Source organism: Podarcis melisellensis (genome assembly GCF_964234715.1).
Source record: "Podarcis melisellensis genome assembly, chromosome: 3".
Classification (NCBI taxonomy): Eukaryota; Metazoa; Chordata; class Lepidosauria; order Squamata; family Lacertidae; genus Podarcis; species Podarcis melisellensis.
Window position 1 is genome coordinate 28,625,186 of NC_138530.1, and position 19,601 is coordinate 28,644,786.

The following is a 19,601-nucleotide window of genomic DNA, read 5'->3' on the forward strand; positions in this document are numbered from 1 at the left end:
CAGAGGACCTTAAGGTCCATGAATAATCATAGTTTAGAGGTCCCGGGCCCTAAGGAAGTTAGATTATCCTCCACCAGGGCCAGGGCCTTCTCAGTGATGGCTCTGACCTGGTGGAATACTCTGTCCCATGAGACCAGAGCCCTGCAGGATTTAACTTCCTTCCGCAGAGCCTGTAAGACAGAACTATTCCGCCTGGCTTTCAATTTGAACCTGGCCTGATCTTTTGTTCCCCTTCCTTCTCTCCCCCTCCCCTTTTTGTGAAGATTCCCCACTCTGGGATCCCACATCTGGTTCTCCCCTGGTCTCCTTGCTGTCCCAAGTGGGACTAATTTAGCCAGTTAGCCTTGGTGATCATCTAATGTTTATTGGATGGATTTTCCCCCTAAATTGATTTTTGATTTTATTGTTATTTACACTTTATATCGTATTTTATGCTGGGGGTTTTTTGCAGCATCAATTAAGTGTTTTAAATTTGTTGTTAGCCACCCTGAGCCTGGGAAGGGCACTGAACTGGGAAGGGCAGGGTACAAATAAATTATTATTATTATTATTATTATTATTATTATTATTATTATTATTATTCATTACACAGCATCTACAGGTAGGGCTGGGAATTTTCCCTTTCTGAAACCTTGAAGAGCCACTGCCAGGCAGTATGGACAATGCTGAGCTAGATGGACTAAAGCTCTGACTTGATATAAGGCATCTTCCCATGTTCCTATCTTCCTGGTTGCAGTACCTGTCGCAGTACCACCTTCCCCTATGCAGTGAGTACTATGAGGTGTGATAGAATGAGCTCCAACAATGCTTAGCCAGCCAGCCAGCAAGGTACTGCCCATCTGGGGCTTCCAATTGGCCCATTTGAAGCCCGCATTTTGGCAATAAATCCCCACTCCTTGATTCTGCCGGCCAGGGAATTTCTTAAAGTACAGCAAGACATGTGAGTCCTAGCTGCTGGGGAGGATGGACAGAGTCAGGGTCCATAACCACCACCCTCCTGAGAAGGGATGAGCGGCCATTTCCACAAAAGAGGCCGAATGCCTCTTCAAATGAATTATGGCATAAAGTAGAGGGAATCATTTATTATTTGCCCTTCCTGATATGCAAAGCAGCAGTCAATCCACAACAATGAAAATTTCCACAGAGGTGATGGAGAAAGCAGGAAGAGCATTGTTTACCAGGCTCTTCTCGATTCTTCACCCTGCACCTGGTTTTCCATGTCGGCCATATTTGCTGTGGTGCGAATACATTCAAGGACCTGCAGGAGAGACCCAAGGGAGCCACATACAGACTGCAGATTGCCTACATGTGTGTTACTGTTTTGAATGTTCTCTCTCTCTCTCTCTCTCTCTCTCTCTCTCTCTCTCTCTCTCTCTAGTTTCTGAGAAGTCTTCAGAAGCAGCCCATAGCTACATACCCTTCAGGGCATTGCACATGGGACTACCACCTTGCTGAAGCTAAGTGGGCCTATATCCAGTCAGTGCCTGCATAGAGAACCATCTGGAAAGTCTCATGTACACCCCCCCCCCCCGGTTCTGTGAGAAAATAAATAAATGTAGGACGAGCAGCAATGCTTGGTGAACTGTGTTTAGTTTGTTAGGTGCCAAGTTGTGCCAAGTGGGCATCAGCGGTTCATATATTTCACACATAGCCTTGGTGCTATTTGGCTCACTTCACACATGTGATATTCTTATGCAGGCATACTTGACCATTGGTCATGCTGGCTGGGGTTGATGGGAGTTGGAGTCCAGTGACATTTGGAGGGCCACAAGTTTGTCATCCCTAGTCTAAGACAAACCCTGCTGCAGGCCTGTATTTAGAGGCCTGCCTGAGTGCTCTGTAAAGCCCCTACTTAATGAGCCAGTTATTAGTGCCTGTTTGGAGACAAAGTACAACAGACAACACGTAGGGGAAAATATGTGTGTGGCCATACAGATGGTCATGTGTAAAGACTGTGCATATTTTGAGAAGCCACTATTTCCCAAAGCATGTCCATGAGGCAAATTAAACACGTGTTAGATCTTCACACATTGTTCCCCACTACCACTAGAACTAAGCAGAAAATCTATTGTATTTGAACCAGCCATGTATTAATTATTATTATTATTTATGAGACACCTCATAAAGTAAATGCTGTAGGCATCATACAAAATAAGAAATGAGAATAAAACACCACAATAAACGAACAACAATAAAACCACACTGCAATAAAAATTCGCAAGTAGCTTGAGAGACAAGCGCACGTTAAAATCAAATACAAAACCAGTGTGATAAAATAGCACAGAGAGCACAGAACCAAAACACCCATCAGGTTGCATATCTATGTGACACTTACCTGAGAGTAAACCCCATCGATTACAGTGGGGAATATTTCTGAGTAAAAACACATAAATCTGCACTGATAAACTGTGAAATATGGAGCTGGTGTGTGTTGTATTGTAAACTAAACTGCAAGAACCTTTTTAAAGGGGGGGGATGGGGAGGAATCCATGTGAAACTTCATCCATGGGGAAAATGTGGCAGCATTCCCCGAAACCTCGCCTCCTTCGTCTGGATATTCTAGTATTTTTGAGTGATAATTTGGTAGGATTAAATTATGTTCATGTGACAGCTCAACCTCACTAATGAGGTACATTTCAGTAAATTGTTGACAGAACTGTCTGGAAGGCTTCTTTAATTTACCAACACGTAACAACATGGGAAAAGCATTATTCAAGCCGATGAAGATGAATAAGCAGTGGGGATTGAAGGGGGGGGGCAACCTTTCAGCTTTAAGACATGACAACCTGAAAGCATTTTTGTCACTTGCTGTACTTAGCCTGAGGCCGTTGTACCTGTTAGTGTGATTGACTTACCAAAGCAACAGAAGAGATTATGCATTTTAAACACTACATGGTAAAGCGGGGGGGGGGGGGGAGGCTGGGTGTGAGGGAGATTCTTTCTTCTTTTGGGAGGGGGAGCCTGTTTTGTGGGAGGGTGTTTTGCAGAGAAGAGAATTAGAGAGATATTTTTTTTATTAAAAAAAATACATTACCTTCCATCAATCTGCTGCATGGGTGCTTTTATCTAAAATAATTCTTGAGGAGCGTCATTGGAAAATACTTCGATATACCACAGCGGAGAGAGAGATTCAGAAGGAAAACATAACCTTTTGCTCAGATGAATAATTTCTTCGAAATGAAGGGAAAGGGGGAGGAAGTGGGAGACAAACTTAATGTCCTCTAATAAAACTGGCATGCTGATTCTAAACAAGTTAATGTGGAGCTAAATATTCTTTTGAATTTTCCTGGGTCCCTCAAAAGTATTGCAGTCATGTTCCTTTCACTAGGAAATGTCAGATTTCGACCCCACCTCCCTTTCTAAGTGACGAGTGCGGTTCTATGTTTCAATACACAGAACTGCCACAACACACCACATTTGGTCCTGCATGAGTCACGGTTATGCATGTGCCTTCTGACTGGAAAAAGGCAAATTCAGTGCAGTAACTCAGGCAGAGAGAAGATGGGCAACCTCTGCTGAGGGCAAACCTGTTTACTGTGTTTCTGCACTGGGAGCGACTGTGTGAGCCAGATTTACCAGTTCAGAGGTGTGTTGCAGAATGACCTGCCCACAGCAAAAGCTGATTGGAAGGGGACAAGTCCAGAGCAGTAAATCATGCAGAGATGCAACTGGCAAACTCCTCCAAGGACATGCAATTTTGCTTCATCTCTGTAAACTGGACAGGCTTGGCCAAGCCATTCAATCTCCCTTAGAGCTGCTCTTCTCCAACTGATGCCAATTAGAAAGGGGCAATGCCAGAGCAATGTCTCACAGAGAGTTGTGATTTATGCATGGGCTGGTGGTAAGGAACCGGAAAACCAGTCCCTGGAGAGCAATGGTGGGAGAGAGCTACAGCCTCACTGCCCTGCTTTGGGGCTTCCCAGAGGCATCTGGCTGGTAATTGTGTGTGAGGCAGCACACTGAGGAGCCCTCCAAGCAAGAGCATCTGCCTTTAAATACTCTGCCAGGGTGCTGGGCCAGACGGGGGCCTTTGATGGGCCCTCAATGCTCTTAATTTTTCAACATATTTTCCCACAACACACTAATATCCTCCCATAGCACATCATATTGGGATAACTGCTGAACACATTCATTCCATGCATTGCTTTGGGGATTTCTTCACCTCTGTGGAAAAGTGCAAAGTTTTGATGTATCGAATTGTGATGTTTGTTTGTTTGTTCATTCATTGAGAACGTTTTCCAGACGTACGAAGAAGTGTCTCAAGTGAAGAATAACCCGGAAGGCGGAGCAAGGGAAATGAAAGGCGAACGTCTGACATGGAACAGCTCTTTTCAAATTGTTTCTGAGGACCCCTGCTCCTTGTACTCCTGGTGACAGCTGATTGAAAGCACCAATGCACTGCAGTGACATCAACAACAAAGGAGAAAAATAGAGCCAGGTAACACAGGCAATGTATCTTAAAACTCTCTCACACATACACACCACTTTCTTGAGCTAAAGAAGGCTGATGTATGACTTGGGGGTTCCGTCCAGTCCAGTTTCATTTCAAACGTCAGTGCAAAACCATACATTTTGCAAACAGTGCCATGAATATGTGCAACAAACAGATGAGTGCAAAGGAGAGTATGATTGATAAAAACATCATTTACACAGCAGTTTTAAACATATATAAGAACATCAATCTAGACACTAATAGCATGGGCAGAGGGAGGGGAGGTTTAAGACTTCCATCTCTAGCTATGATCTTGCAGGAATTTGCTCCCACCCCACACATACTGCAGTTAGCATTGGAAGCAAGCTCCCAGTTGGTGTCAATAAATTTATATACAGCTTATACGGTAATTAGAAATAGTATCCAGGACAATTTGTCCCATATAGCCAATGGTACAGGAGCAAACAATCACAACCCTTTCCCTTAGTGGTTATGACTAGGCCAAACATATAGCTTATCTCAATTCTGCTTGACAATGAAATGGGACTAATGAGAAGATGGTAATAAATCCTTTGATCTTTACCTTTTATACTCTGTGAAACGGTGACTGATTACTGGAAGTATTGATAATGTGGACGACACATGTGCTTTCAGATGTGCTTCCTATATTTGACATTTTAAAGTGTATACATGTTTTTCGTTTTTCTTTAAAAAAATACAGTAACAGAATTTCTGGTTTTGTACTGTTCTGAGAATTTGGTCTTTTCGAGCAAATAATTTGGACGGTGTTGCTGCAGTATTCTGGATTTCTTTTAGCACAAAATATACTCGGCCCTGATTCCTTTGAGGTGTCATTATAAGAAAAATGTGTTTCCTTCACTGAGTTGCTTTCAAACTCAAACATGTCAGACCAGCTGACCACCTAGATCATGGGTAGGCAAACTAAGACCCAAGGGTCGGATCCAGCCCAATCGCCTTCTAAATCTGGCCCACGGACGGTCCAGGAATCAGCGTGTTTTTACATGAGTAGAATGTGCCCTTTTATTTAAAATGCATCTCTAGGTTCTTTGTGGGGCATAGGAATTTGTTCATTACCCCCCCAAAAAAAAATATAGTCCGGCCCCCCACAAGGTCTGAGGGACAGTGGACCTGCCCATGGCTGAAAAAGTTTGCTGACCTAGATGTATTCTCTCTATTGCAACCGCCAGTGGACATCTCTTTGGTCTAGGGCAGCGGGGGGGGGCATTTTTCAGCTGGGAGGTGCACATTCCCTTCTGCACAATCTCCATGGGGCAGGAACAGAGGTGAAAGTGGCTTTTCTGTGGCTCCAGAGAGTGAGACTTTGAATTACAAGAAAGTGAATGAGGGAGCACTTCCTGGTGGTGCAAGCTACTGACACTTCAGAAGGTGGTGGGTTTTCCTTTGCATTTGTTTTTTAAGTAGAAGAATATCTAGGTGCGCTTTTTTGATAACAAGAATACAAAGCTCAAAATGAATGAACCGCAGCTAAAATATTATCTTCATTTTTCACATGGTCTAGTCCTTCCTCTGCCCACCCACCCCCCTAATATTCTCTTCTCCGGTCTTCAGAGAGTAGCTGGCAGTGGGGAGGCAGAAAAAGGTCCTCCTCTCCTTCCACTCTGCAAGTTTTAATCTGAAATCTTAGGCGCAGAGCTCAGAAGCTGCTCACGGCTAATGAAATTCCCTGTCGCAAAATGCACCTAGAACAACGGGAGATTCAAACACTGCTTTTAAGCCAATGCTGGGTCACTGAATTCCAGTTAAAATCAATTAGTTAAAATATGTCACCCTGCCCCTCATCAGCTTCAGTCTCATAACAGGAGGGAAACAATCTAGTAGCAAAAATGTTGCACACCTGTTTTGGAGGCCCAGTTACATGGTATCCTCATTAGCTCCTTCAACCCCTGTTTGACTGGGCCACCTTCTCCTTGCCCCTGATAGTACTCCCTATTTGCTTGCCTTCTCCCTTTGGGTTGAAAAAAGCACCACCAATTTGCACAACTGTAGCATAACTGCTACAGGACGCAGGTGGCGCTGTGGGTTAAAGCCTCAGCGCCTAGGATTTGCCGATCGAAAGGTCGGCGGTTCGAATCCCTGTGGCAGGGTGCGCTCCCGCTGCTCGGTCCCAGCGCCTGCCAACCTAGCAGTTCGAAAGCACCTCCGGGTGCAAGTAGATAAATAGGGACCGCTTACCAGCGGGAAGGTAAACGGCGTTTCCGTGTGCAGCTCTGGCTCGCCAGAGCAGCGATGTCACGCTGGCCACGTGACCCGGAAGTGTCTCCGGACAGCGCTGGCCCCTGGCCTCTTAAGTGAGATGGGCGCACAACCCCAGAGTCTGTCAAGACTGGCCCGTACGGGCAGGGGTACCTTTACCTTTACCTTTAGCATAACTGCAGCCTGTCTGGAAAGATGGCTGGTCCCTACCCATCCAGGTTGGCTACTGGTTTATCCTGTTGATGATGATGATGATGATGATGATGATAAGAAGAAGAAGAAGAAGAAGAAGAAGAAGAAGAAGAAGAAGAAGAAGTTATTTATTTATACCCTGCCCATCTGGCTGGGTTTCCCCAGCCACTCTGGGCGGCTCCCAACAGAATTAAAAGCACAATAAAACATCAAACATTAAAAATCTCCCTAAACAGGACTGCCTTCAGATATCTTCTAAAAGTCAGATAGTTGTTTATTTCCTTGACATCTGATGGGAGGGTGCCACTACCGAGAAGGCCCTCTGCCTAGTTCCCTGTCACCTCACTTCTCGCAGTGAGGGAACCACCAGAAGACCCTCGGCACTGGAGCTCAGTGTCCGGGCTGAACGATGGGGGTGGAGAGGCTCCTTCAGGCATACTGGACCGAGGCCGTTCAGGACTTTAAAGGGCAGCACTAACACTTTGAACATACTGGGAGCCAAGTTGCAGGAAGGAGTATAAAATGACAACATGGTCTACCTGTGTCTCATCAGGAGCAGGGCAAGCCCTACTGGTGTCTAGGGCGTGGCACACCTAGGGGGCAGGGGGCATGCTGGAGTGACTGCAGCACCTAGCAGGGACATGGCTGGCATGTGCCAGCCCCATGCTGCTTTTTCTGGCAGCGCTGGTCCTGCAGGGTGCCCGAGCTGCCACATCCCTCCCAGCCAGAGAGTGCCTAAGAGGATGGGGCAGCTCAGGCCTGTTTTCCAACCCTGTCTCTTAGCTTCAGGCTCCCAGTTTCTAAGACTTACTCCGGATTGCTACTCAGGACTGAGCCCTGAAAAATATTTAGAATGTGGTCCAAGGTTGTTGTTGGGCTTAAACAGGAATTAGCACCTAGAATGGTTAGTTGAAAATGTGGCTGCACTTCACCTGGGAAGCTGTCACAGTAAAAGTAAAAGAGTAGTAAAAGAAAAGTAAAAGGGCATTACCCTTTATGCTAATGAGGAACCCACTGTTCAAACAGATAAAGGATCCATTCACCCAAACAAAGTTTGCAATATGGAAGTCATGGCACTCCTGTCTTTCCCTGGTTTGTTCTTTGTTATCTCCATTGCAACGCTGCACAGGCTTAGTTGATGTTACTGAAATATACTCTGAGTCGAGTGTGAATTTCATGCTCTTTATTCAGCTCATGGTACCAATGAATGAAACTTTCCCCAAAACGTCTAGCTATATATACATTATTTACACAATGGGCCCTGTGTGATTGGCTATTTCTGGGCTGCTCCAGTAGGCCAATCAGGTTGCGGATTCACCTCCTCCAGAAGCCTGATTGGCTGCTCCTGCAAGCCAATCAGGTCGCTGATTCACTTCCACCTGGAGCTGGATTGGGTGGTTCCTGTGGACCAATCAGACTGCTGCATTCTGGATCCTATTGTTCTAGGATTCAGCTCAGTACATAACACTGTCTCCTGAGACAGACAGATGCCAACAGCTGGTGAAATGAAAAGGTTTTTAAAAAACCCATACCAGGTGAACTGGGCTGAATTGGGGGTGATTTTCTCATTTCTGAGTTGAATCACACTGTTAACTAAGTGTCTTGATGCAGATCATGGACTCCCTAAGCTTCTGGGAGGCTGTATGACTTGGTTGTCCAGAAAGTGCATGGACACCCCACCTCCTGAGATATGAGACCAAGCAGGCTGAAAAAACATCCTGACCCCAAGAAGGGAGGGGTGGAGAAGTGGGAGATCTTTCATTTTGAGGAACAGCTCAAGCTTTTCATCACCATGAAGGCCCCCAATTGGGGGAGGAATTAAAAACTGCACTTTTTACATGGGTCTGTGCCTTCCCCTGTGCAAATGAGTGGAGAGATCTCTACTCTCACGTGGGGTCAGTGGGTCATCGCTGAGGATTTATGCTATTTATTCACCATCCCTTCCCTATCCAAGGCAATTAAGAAATCACTGTATCCCGAATAATCCATGGGTTGCTTATTGGAGAGTCTGCCTCCCAATTCCTCTCACAGAGCTACCTATAATTCCAGAACGGCTTGACAATCAATTCCTCTTCCCAGGGAACTCTGGGATTTGTAGTTCTGTGAGGAGACTAGAGAGTCTCCTGATAAACGCTCAGTACTCTTAACAGAATACAGTCCCCAGAACTCTTTGGGGGAGGCCATGACTGCTTGAAGTGGTATCACAGTACTTTAAATGTATGGTATGAATGTAGCCGACGTTTGGATGATCCAGTATGAATACAGCACTAAAGCACTATTATCAAAACAACCATAGTATCATAGAGTGTGAAGGGACCCAGCCCTCCGCCCTGCCCCCCCCCCCGGAAATGCGCAGCTCAGTGACACACAGCAGAATATGCCTGCAAAAACTCCACTAGTCTGGGAGCGGTTATTGTGGGGGTTTTTTTGCATGCTGCCTAAGAAGGTGCCCACTGAACATTCTTTTTCCTTTGCTGTCCTCCTGTCCTGTTGTTAACTTTGACTGCAGAATGTTTTAGCTCTGCTGGTTTTTATTGGGTTGTTTTACTATATGCTTTTAAAATGTGCACACAGTTCTTAGTACCGTTTGTAGCAGATAATTGTGGCATAAAGATGCTAAAAATCAGTGTTGGCCTCCTTCCCAAATGGTGTGAATCCGAGAACCCGCCAAAGAACATTCTAGAAGAGAGAGCAGGATAGGCGAGAGGAGAAGTTGTGAAATTGAAAATGTGTGTGTGCACTTATACACACACAGGTGCTCGTTGTGGCATTTGTCTCAGGAAAATTAATGAAAACAATGTATAGCGTTTGGATTGGCGATGGGAGAGACCAAAGAAAATGCTTCAGCCTAAAGCCCTTGCCCCTTTAATCCAGCCTTGATTGAGTGTGTTTGTTTTTTCTTATAAAAATGTATACTCTGATATTTACGTATGCATTACTTAAGGAGGTTTGCAGTGGTTAAAATCACAATATGAAATCAGAAGCGCAAAATCAACCAAGCAAAGGCCAGGACATAAAACATCTATTCCAGTGTGTCAAGTTAAAAGCCCGCAGAAATGATAATTGCAAAGCATTCAGAAGCCAGAGGAAGGCAGTCAGAGAGGGAGCTATTTGAACATCACAGACAAGCTGTTCCTCCAGTATTGATACAGCCGCTGAGACAATGCATTTATAAACAATGCATGTAGTATTCTGATTCTGAAATAGAATCGTTTTGCATAACTTCAAACCCCACTATAAATGAGCGGGGTTTTTTGAGAGAAGCATTATTAACATCATGCATCCATCCTGGAGCAATTTGTTGAGCTTTTGCAAAACTGCATCAGATTCAGACTATAAATGTCAACACTGCCATTTTTTATGTTGACATCTCCTTCCTCCCCACCCCCGCTCCCTGTCAAGTGCCATTGTTGGTCTCTGGTTGGTTCTCGCCCACCCTGGCTGCTGGGCTAATGCAGTTGGGCTCGGCATCTGCATGATCCATCACATCCAGGCTGAAGCGTATAAATCATCTCGTGAGGTTTCTGCTCTCGTGCTTCGACAGTGACAGATTCGGTTTCATCGGGGTCCTGCAACCCCATTGGCTTCCCCCTTCCCCTATGACTAAGGAACAGCAGCAGGCACTGGGAAGAGCATTTAGGCTATGGAGCCTCGGCGCTCCTTTCCCATCGCCGCCATGTCCGCCGTAAATGGAGACTCTAGGGAGCAAGTCATGGCCTTCCCACCGTCTCTCCTTTCATCAGAGCCACAAAGGCTTAACCTGAACACAGGGCCTAATAACTGCCCTGCTCTGCCTATATAAGGAACAGCAGCAACAGCCGGGAAGCCTGCACGGTTTCTTGAACTGCCATCCATCATGCCTTGCTCAGTTCTTCCGTTTGGACTCCTGAGTCACCTTAATGGCTGAGGGCCAAACTATACATAGCATGCAATTGCAAGTAAATTTACCTGAGTCTTCTCTCTCTCTCTCTCTCTCTCTCTCTCTCTCTCTCTCTCTCTCTCTCTCTCTCTCTCTCTCTCTCTCCCCCCACCTCCGGTTTTGAGCTGAACACTGTATGGAGAAGGGCTGCTCAGCCCTTTCCACTTTGGGCTCTTCCCCCACTCAAAATCCTTCTGGGCTGCTTTTCTTCATGTGGGGAGGGGGAATACATAGGGGTTTTCCTCTCTAGGTGGTGAAAAGCAGCTGGGGTTGCTGTTGAATAGGAAAGTAAAAAAAACACAACGTATTGCATATTGAAACAATCTAAGAAAACAACTCTAAATATAAAAGATAAAAAACAACAGCAGTACATATACAAGATTAATTTAGATCCAGGACAGAAACCAAGTGGGATATTTTAGCAGGCAATGGAAAGTCAATAGAGAAGGTGCTTGTCTGACAGGCAATGTGGGGCAGGTGCTGTCACACTAAAGCCCCAATGTGGATTGGACCTCTTGATATGATAGTATCTGTAGGATGTCCTCTCCCACACAGCACAATGATTAGTTGGGTGTGCAAAGGAGTCATGTCTGCAGCATTAGGAATATATTTCCAATGTTAAGAGCCAAGGCCGTCATAGTAGTAGTAGTAAGGTAAAGGTAAAGGTACCCCTGCCTGTACGGGCCAGTCTTGACAGACTCTAGGGTTGTGCGCTCATCTCACTCTAGAGGCCAGGAGCCAGCGCTGTCCACAGACACTTCCGGGTCACGTGGCCAGCGTGACAAAGCTGCTCTGGCGAATCGGCACCAGAGCAGCACACGGAAACGCCGTTTACCTTCCCGCTATATAAAGCAGTACCTATTTATCTACTTGCACTTAAGGGTGCTTTCGAACTGCTAGGTGGGCAGGAGCTGGGACCGAATGACGGGAGCTCACCCCGCCGCGGGGATTCGAACCGCCAACCATGCGATCGGCAAGTCCTAGGCGCTGAGGTTTTACCCACAGCGCCACCCGCGTCCCATAGTAGTAGTAGTAGTAGTAGTAGTAATAATTTATTATTTGTACCCCACCCATCTGGCTAGGTTTCCCCGGCCACTCTGGGCGGCTTCCAACAAAGATTAAAAATACATTAAAATGTCACACATAAAAAACTTCCCTGAACAGGGCCGCCTTCAGATGTCTTCTAAATGTCAGGTAGTTGTTTATCTCTTTGAAATCTGATGGGAGGGCGTTCCACAGGGCGGGCGCCACTACCGAGAAGGCCCTCCACCTGGCTCCCTGTAGCTTTGCTTCTCGCAATGAGAAAGCCCTCGGAGCTGGACCTCAGCATCTGGGCAGAACTTTAGGATATGCGCCACTGGGGTGCAAAGATCCGCCCAGCGCCCCCAAATTTAGTTTAGCCCCCAAATTAACTTTTATTATGCTTATGTCACTATTATCATTTGATAAATAGTGCTCACGCCTGTGCGGCTCCAAAAGGAGGGGTTTTTGTGTGTTTTAAACCAGCTTTTCCAAAGAAGACAAAGAACACATTGGGAGTCAGTGTAAAAACTCCACACCTGCGCTTACGGTCGTAGGGAGGTGTCTGAAAGATGAGACAGGCGGGCATTGTGCACATGCATGGGAGAGCCATCTTGGGTAGCCTTTCATTGTTGGAGCAACCTTATTTCTAGAGGAGCTGGGAGGGCCCTTGCGAGTGCACAACCTTCTTGGGAAGGTTCCAGAGCCTGTGCACGAGAGCAGTCATGTCAAAGGCACCAGTGACCCTGCTGCCACATAGCAGCCCAATACAATATGCTTAGGCGGCTTCAGCGGCGGGTGCCTGGCGCCCCCCAGAATTCGGCGCCTGGGTGCCCTGCACCCCTTGCACCCCCGGGTAAAGACGGCCCTAGTAAGAGATGTATGACTGTGGAATGGACTCCCTTGGAATGACCTCCCTCATTGGAGGTTTTCCCACAGAGCTTGGATGGCCATCTTCCAGGGATTCTTTACATGAGATTCCTGCATTGCAGGGGTTGGATTGGATGGCTCTTGGGGTCCCTTCCAACCTCTATGATTCAAGTCAGGTGTAGCCAGGGGGAGCAAGATGCAGCCAGCTGTGAAAAATGACAAATTTGATTACTCATCAAACCTGGCACCTACAATGAGCTTTCTCTTTGAGGAGCAGCCAAATAGGTAAGTGTGAGGCAGGGAGAGGGAGCAGGTTATCAGGCTGGCTTTATCTTTTAGATCCGATTGGGACATTTTCCCTGGAGACATGACTTTTGTATAGGGAAAGCTTAGAGCCCAGAGGATTTCCAAGGCTGGCACTTCATTTATTTAATTATTATCAGGTGGCTAACATGTTAAATTTGTATCCCGCTTTCCCCGCAGGTGAAGCTGAAGGTGGCTCTTACGAGAGATTCAGCCAGGGAGGGGAAGTAGCTGCCGTGAGCTGTGAAAAATGGCTTAATGACAAGCTTGATTATGCGTAATATTTTGCATTTGCTGTTATTAACAAAGAAGAAGAAAACGAAAAATGCATCCGTTGCCGGAATGGGAAGGTGTGTATGTGTGTGAGTGTGAGGGGAGGGGGCAGTTGGGAGCGCTATCATAAATTCTGAGTTACCATAAATTTCTGATAAAGAAATTAAGTAGGCTCAAGTTTAATCACACCACCAGTAAATCAAATATCAAATTTAAACCAATGAATTACAGAGAGTCTCCTCACAGTCACTTAGCATTGATAAATTAGTAATGTAATATTAAATTATTCATATCCTTTCTCCCCCCTCCCCCTCCTCCTTAGGACTATAATGATATACTGTACACAGCAATGATAATTTACTTAGGCTGAGTCCATTCATTTAATTATGCTGCTAAACTTGGTAGGCCAATTGGTCATCATGAGAGTTTCCAGGCAAGCTAATCACAAATATATAGAACATGTCCCTTATTGTCCCCAGCGGCTAAGTGCTAAAATGCTATTTAGTACTCAGAAGGTTAATGTCCTGCTTATGTAAATTGTCCAATTTAACATTCAGCAGCAGTATCATAAATTCTGGCTCCAGGATTTCATTAAACGTATGTTCAAACTAGTTGACCTTAAAGGTTAACAAGCACAAGTTAAACAGGACAATTATTTAACTCGCTTCTTATCAAGAGACTGGAGCACTAGCCATTTAACAGTTCTGCATACTTCACAATTAGAATTCTTAAAAGGTCCCCGATAAAGCTGCAGGTCATGAATTTTCATAAGGATGTCAGATAATAACTATTTATCTGTGCTTGTTTTTCACTCTTATAAACTTAAACTTTGATCTTAACATTCAATTAGAAACAATTCCGGTGAGAAGGACTAGGTGACTCAAGGATCTTGCCTTTGCGTTCGTTTTCGTCTAAATTATGCCTCCAGAAGTGTGGCATCAATGAAACGAGTTTGGAAGTTATAGGGGAAGTTATCCCTGTGCAGAGAAAAGTGCTCTGCACTTCCGCCTGGGAGCTGGACACATCACAAAAATGCTGGCTGTGCCATTTATGTCACCCAAATACAATTTTTATTGTGGCTGGCAGCACTATCTGATTAATTGGTGTAATTAATCAATTGATTTAACTGGAGATTTAAAATGTGGATTTTTAAGTAGGTATTAATCAGACGTGCTCCCAGGTCCAATGGGCAGCTGATCTCCTTGTGTACGAAGGGTCTTCAGATTGTTTTCCAGCAGTGCCCGAGGACTTTGGGAAGCTTATTAAGGATTCCTCAATAAGAACACTAAAGGTAAAGGTACCCCTGCCCGTACGGGCCAGTCTTGCCAGACTCTGGGGTTGTGCGCCCATCTCACTCAAGAGGCCAGGGGCCAGCGCTGTCTGAAGACACTTCTGGGTCACGTGGCCAGCGTGACATCGCTGCTCTGGCGAGCCAGAGCTGCACACGGAAACGCCGTTTACCTTCCCGCTGGTAAGCGGTCCCTATTTATCTACTTGCACCCGGAGGTGCTTTCGAACTGCTAGGTTGGCAGGCGCTGGGACCAAGCAGCGGGAGCGCACCCCGCAGCAGGGATTCGAACCGCCGACCTTTCGATCGGCAAGCCCTAGGCGCTGAGGCTTTAACCCACAGCGCCACCCGCATCCCTATAAGAACACTAGCATCCCTGAAATGCTGTCTGTCTGTCTTTATTACTATTCCTTTAGGGTATATCTCTCTGCGTTTTGACTCAAACAGACCCCCACAGTGGCTCACAACAACAATACCATGTTTTAACATGATAGGTTAACTGAAAATCATAGGTCAGAAACAAATTGAAGTGACTGATTTTTTTAATAAAAATAAATAAACCAACAGAAGCAATGGCAGTTAAATACACCCCAAAACCAGACTTAATAGAACCCAGATGCAACATACATCATCTAAAAAGAAAAAAAGATAAATCAGGATTTATTTGTGTCTTTTATTTAACAGAATTTGCTTCCTGTTTAATTGTAAAAACTTCTAAGTCGGTTATGTAAAAGATACATTAACATTATCGATAAAAGTCAGAAGTTGAAAACAAGTAAGCGTAAAAGATTTTTCAAAACAGAAATACAGACAGCAGTTTAAAAAATAAAATAAAAATGCATAGTAAAGTACATATTAGCATTACATATCTGGGTAGACTTGCCTTTAAATATGGTGTTTAGCAGCCGCCATAAACAGTACAGTGAAGGCATCTGCATGATGTCAATGAGCAGGGAGTTTCAGAGCATGGGTGCAAAAAGATTGGTTCTTTATAAGTGTGGAATAAACATTACATGTTAAAATGGCAGCTCCACAGATCGAAGTCACTTGAGTGGGCATATAAGAAATAAGGTGATCCTTTCAGCAAACTGGTCTCAAGAGGTTACTGTGCCTTTGAACATGGCCCAGTGGAATACAGTGGTACCTTGGGTTACATACGCTTCAGGTTACAGACTCCGCTAACCCAGAAATAGTACCTCAGGTTAAGAACTTGGCTTCAGGATGAGAACAGAAATTGCGTGGTGGCGGCGTGGCAGCAGCGGGAGGCCCCATTAGCTAAAGTGGTGCTTCAGGTTAAGAACAGTTTCAGGTTAAGGACGGACCTCCGGAACGAATTAAGTATGTAACCAGAGGTACCACTGTAAATGGCAAATTGTGTTATTGTATAGTATTTAACTAAAGCATTAAAAAACAAAAAACAAACCAACCCTGAAAATGCCCTCAGGCCAACAACAGCAAAAAAAGAAGACCATCCTTGAATTGGGGAATAAAGGTAACATTTCAAAGAAAATCTGATTCACAGCAACATTTCTTCGTTAATTGCTGTCAGCCTCTCTTTTACTATCCTTCGTAAAACATAACAACAGCCTGGGAAAATGTGGAGTTGGGAGAAATCAACCCAATCTGTCTTCTGTTGCATGGTCCTGGTTTAGGGTGTTGGAATTTTGTCGCCCCTTCTCTCTAACTGCATACACACCATACATTGAAAGCGCACACAAACACACACATACTCATACATACAGAGGAATGTAGTTTATCCGTCAGAGCTACTGAGTTCCTGCCTTGTGGAACTTCTTCCTAACAGAAGTTCGGTTTTCTCTCAGATGATGATTAAAAACTGTAATTCACATTTAGAATGTGATTTATTTCTTTTGTGTGTTTTTTAACCAACCGGATTTTGTTGATATGCTGTTGGTGTTTTTACTGTTGCTATTGTAGCATTGTGTTTTTATGTTGTATACTGCTTCGTCGTATTTGCAGTGTGTTTTACAAATAATTAAGTAACTAAATAAATAAATATTTAATTATTTGTAAAACGCACTGCAAATACGGCGAAGCAGTATACAACATAAAAACACAATGCTACAATAGCAACAGTAAAACACCAACAGCATAATTAAGTGACTAAGAGACGTGGATGGTGCTGTGAGACTAGGACTTACCTAGGTCGGCAGTTTGAATCCCCATGACGGGGTGAGCTCCTGTTGCTCGGTCCCTGCTCCTGCCAACCTAGCAGTTCGAAAGCATGTCAAAGTGCAAGTAGATAAATAGGTACCGCTCCGGCGGGAAGCTAAACGGCATTTCCGTGCACTGCTCTGGTTCGCCAGAAGTGGCTTAGTCATGCTGGCCATATGACCCGGAAGCTGTACGCTAGCTCCCTCGGCCAATAAAGCGAGATGAGCACCGCAACCCCAGAGTCGGCCACGACTGGACCTAATGGTCAGGGGTCCCTTTACCTTAAACTAAATAAATACAAATAAGGATACAGTATTGCTATGTCATTGTAATGTATTTTCCGCTAGCACCAGAGAGGGGCAGTAAGGAGCAATTCTGTCCTAGGCACCAGGTCTGATGGAGAGAGGCTTACTTGGTTAATATTGCTTCTTTGCTTTAATTTTGCACAGGAAATTACTTTAGTTTGGATTTAATTCTTCCAGTTGATCCTTGAGAGGTATTATGCTTTAACAGCGCCAGGAAAAACAAAGATTAGATGAAGGTTAATATCCCGTGGTCTTTCCAAAGTAGGTGTCTGCAGAGTTTAGTTAAAAGAAAATAAAAAGGATCTTCTAGCATAAAGGATATGTCAGTGTTTTATATCCTTGTGCACTGTGTGCCTCTTCCAAATTTCATCTCTTGAATTACTGGCTCCAAACTCTGCCGGAAAGGGGACATAAATAAACCGGAATGGCTAATGGACTAAAAACACTTATGATCAGGTTTTCATAACTAACATTATTGATAGCTTCCTTTGAACACACACTCCTATACAGTGCAATTTTCTTTTCGAAAGTAAGATTTAGAACCCTATTTGCAATAAAAAAGGCTAACACATGCAAATAAAAAGAGAGAGATAGGCGAGAATCCATTACGTAGCTACATGCCATGGACTTGTACAGAGAATATAAAGGGATACCCTGTTCTGAAGACAAAAAGGAGGCAGCCTTTTGCAAGGTTCCATCAGGGCTTCTCACGCACACCTCTCATAATTAGTTTTAAAAGGGTCTGGATAATATTTTCTTATCTTTGTCACAGCCCTGGAAGCACAGAGCCTAATTTTCAGGCTTGATCTGGGAATGATGTCACACAGTCCTTTGCTGTAATATCTACTGGCCTGGTCCCGCAGTGAAATTTTATGCACTCAAGTTGCCCTGCATATAAGATAGGAGCAGTTATTTTGCTGAAAATATAAGATGATGGAGTGGGGAGAATAGAGAAGGGATGTAGCTAAGTGGTAGAGGATTCACTTTGCAGAAGGTCCCACATTCAGTTCCCAGCATCTCCAGGTAAGGCTGGGAGAGACTCATTTCAGAAACCCTGGAGACAATACTGAACTAGATGGACCAATGGCCTGAGTTGCTAAAGGCAGCTTCCTTTGTTCCTCAGAGCAGCTCTCCCAGCTCACACTAAGTGGTCCATCTACCCAGCTTCCTTTTGCCCCAAAGTAATCAGGCAGATGCCTTTGGAAAGCCCACAAGCAGGACACAAAGGCAATTGCTCCCTTCTGCTGTTGTTCTGCTGCAGCTGTTAGTCAGAAGCCTGCTCCCTCTCAATGTTCAGAAACCTTTTTCCAATCTGGTGCCCAGCCGTCCAGTTGTCTGGGGCCATGACTCCCACCACCCCCAACTCCCACCACAACCAAAACAACGGGAGAACACAAGATCGGGACTGTACAGTGTTACCTCAGGTTAAGTACTTAATTCGTTTCGGAGGTACGTTCTTAACCTTAAACTGTTCTTAACCTGAAGCACCACTTTAGCTAATGGGGCCTCCTGCTGCCGCCATGCCGCCGGAGCACTATTTCTGTTCTTATCCTGAAGCAAAGTTCTTAACCTGAAGCACTATTTCTGGGTTGGCAGAGTCTGTAACCTAAAGTGTATGTAACCTGAGGTACCACTGTATCATGTTTTGTATCTGTTTACACTGACTAGCAGCACCTCTCCAGAGTTCAGGCAGCCGGGCATGCCAAGCCCTGCCTGGAGAGGCCAGGGATTCAGCCTGGTACCTTTTGCTTACAAAGCAATGCTCTCCCACTGAGTTGCAATATTTCTCCTTAAAGCTGTACCCATGCGGGCCCTCTTCAATCTTCAAATGGATGCGCATAGGTCAAGGGTGGAAATTTATGGAGATTCTGTGAGTGGGTGGGTACAGGCATAGGTGGGGCAGCCTGTTCTATACAGGGCTGCCTTCCCCTTGAAGGTACAGGCATGTGGCTCTTTGAGTCATTTTTGTCACTTTTTATTTATTGCATTTGTATCCCACCTTTCCTCCAAGGAATTCTCCTCCTCCCCATTTTATCTTCACAACAACCCTGTGAGGTAAGTTAGGCTGAGAGATGGTGACTGGCCCAAAGTCACCCAGTGAGCTGAGTAGGAAACTTTGGTCTCCCATCCTAGTCCAACACTTCAACCACTACACTACACTGGCTCACCATTTGGCTCCAGTGGCTGGTACACCAGTTTTAGCCATTTCTGGACAAGAGGCAGGTGGGATATTCATGCTCTGGGAACTTCCAGATGGAACTATGAAAATGCACTGTATATGGGGCTGTCCTTGAAAATGGTCTGGAAGTTGCAACTGTTGCAGCCAGGTTGCTAGCGGGTGTCCTGGAATAAACAGTGTGGGGTAATGGTTATAGAGTGTCAGACTTGCACCTGGGCGACCTGGGTTCAAATCCCCACTCAGCCATAAAGTTGATTTGGTAACTTTGGGTCAGTCATCTAACTCAGGGGTCAGCAACCTTTTTCAGCCGTGGGCCGGTCCACCATCCCTCAGACCATGTGGTGGGCCGGACTATATATATATATTTTTGGGGGAGGAGGGATGAACGAATTCCTAGGCCCCATAAATAA

General features: G+C 45.1%; 1 long non-coding RNA gene across 1 annotated transcript in view; it reads left to right on the forward strand.

Annotated features, from left to right (window-relative positions):
- LOC309366091 overlaps positions 1–13,321 on the forward strand; it is a 42,508-nt gene extending 29,187 nt beyond the window's left edge. Inside the window, exons 3-4 of the long non-coding RNA XR_014166493.1 lie at positions 4,243–4,438; positions 13,152–13,321. This is a non-coding gene — a long non-coding RNA (uncharacterized lncRNA). The remainder of the gene's footprint in view (positions 1–4,242; positions 4,439–13,151) is intronic.
- Positions 13,322–19,601: the final 6,280 nt, after the last annotated feature.